At 39.6% G+C, this 1997-nt stretch overlaps 1 pseudogene; it reads left to right on the top strand.

The window, feature by feature from the left end:
* Positions 1–759: 759 nt before the first annotated feature.
* Positions 760–1797, top strand: LOC109680960 (magnesium transporter NIPA2 pseudogene; annotated as a pseudogene).
* The last annotated feature ends 200 nt before the right edge of the window (positions 1798–1997 follow it).

Raw genomic sequence — 1997 nt, 5'->3', positions numbered from 1 at the left:
AAAAATGTTCAAACACATAGAGACTGAAAAATTCACTTTTGAGTGATCAGTGACCCACTGAAGAAATAAGGGGAAATTTAAAAATTTCTAGAGTTAAATGAAAATGAAAAACAGAAAACTTACCAGAAACTTTGAAACACAACAAAGCCAGTGTTAACAGGAACCTTCCTATCTATGAATACCTTCTATGAATACCTTCATTAAAAAAAATCAGAGCAGAATTTTTGGCAGTGGCCTTGGGTTCCTGGTTCACCCAACAGCAGTGGCAAGTCAGAATCATCCCATGCAGGAAAGGGCATCCTCCACCCATAGCAACCCTGGATGCAAGCACTTCCCACTGGAGGGAGACACTGAGTGCAGGAAGGAGTGGCCTGAATGGGGGTGTGCATAGAAGAGCTCGGAGATTTGTGGGACTACTAATTAGAGGTGGAGTACTTTGCCAGGGTTTAGCACTTTAAGTGGGAATTGGGAATAAAGGGTAGCATTTGTGAGGAAATGAGAACAAATAAATCATCTCTGTTTTCAAAAGAGAGACCATATTGAGTTTACATGCTCTCTTGCCTGATTTTGAACTTTACCTACAGAGAGTAGGAGCAGAACATTACCAGGTTGGTGAATGGTGAAGCAATTCATTCCCTTCAGGGCATTCACACTGATGTCATACGTTCAAACTATTTGAAGACTGCATCATCCTGCCTCCAGTAGCAGCAGTTCCTCTGACCAATGTGATTCACAGGAAGTTTTTAACTAATAAAGGAAATGAGCCTGGGGCATGGAAAATATGACTTTTATATTGGTCTGGCATTGGCTATGATCGCCAGCATTTTTATTGGAGGGAGTTTCATTTTTGAAAAAAAAAGGCCTTTTGCATGCCTTTCAGAAAGGTTTCCATGAGAGCATCAGGTGGCCATGCACTAAAAGAGTAGTTGTTTTGGGCTGGACTACTGTGAATGGAAGCTGGTGAGGTGGCCAACTTCCCTGTCACACTAGTGACTCTGTTAGGAGCTCTTAGCATGTCATTCTTTTTTCATGCTTTCTAAATGGCTTAGTCTTCATGCAAAAATTGGATGTTTGCTAAAGCATTCTAGGACCAAAAGTAATGGTCATACGTGCTCCAAAAGAAGAGGAAATTGGGGCCTTAAATGCCACATAAGTTTTTTGATGCAAGATTTGGTCTTTGAAACATTTGTGGTCATTGTATCATTGACACTAATCTTCATGTTTGGACCTCCTCATGGACAGACAAACATTCTTATGTACATACAATCTGCTCTGTGATTGGAGTATTTTCAGCCTCCTGTATGAAAGGTTTGGGCATCTCCATCAAAGAGCTGTTGGAGGCAAAGCCCATGCTGTGGCACCCCCCAAGCCTCGATTCTGATGCTGAGCCTTGTGGTCTGTGTGAACATACAGATTAATTACCTAACTGGGGCCCTGGACATATTCAACACATCCATCAGGACTCCAATATATTATATATTCTTTACAACTTCGGTTTTAATTTGTTCAGCTATTATTTTTAAGGAGTGGCAAGGTATGCCTGTTGATGATATCACTGAGATTCTGAGGGACTTCTGGGGATATTCTTGTTGTTGCCTTTAGATAATAGCTTTAGTCTAGCAAGTCTGTTTGTGTCTTTTTGAAAAGATGAAAAGCAACGAATGACAATCTCTCTAACATGTATGAAGTTCTTAATAATAATGAAGAAAGCCTACCTGTGGAGTTGAACAACACAACGGTAAAAATATCTCCCAGAGAAATGGAAATCTGGCAGCTTTTAAAGAACAATGTGATTAAAAGGTTAATCTATAAAACAAAATCAGCTCAAGACAAGGCATCAACTCTCTGCACTCTTATTCAATATAGTGCTAGAAATCTTAGCCAGATCCATAAAGCAAGAGAAAGAAATAAGAGTGAGGCAATTAAGAAAGTAATAAATCACATTATCCCTATTTGCAAGTGATATACTATAGTTAAAATATCCTAACCTCTGCCAA

Source organism: Castor canadensis, chromosome X (assembly GCF_047511655.1).
Source record: "Castor canadensis chromosome X, mCasCan1.hap1v2, whole genome shotgun sequence".
Classification (NCBI taxonomy): domain Eukaryota; kingdom Metazoa; phylum Chordata; class Mammalia; order Rodentia; family Castoridae; genus Castor; species Castor canadensis.
Note: the sequence above shows the minus strand (reverse complement) of the source record. Positions and strands in the feature narration are given on the sequence as shown.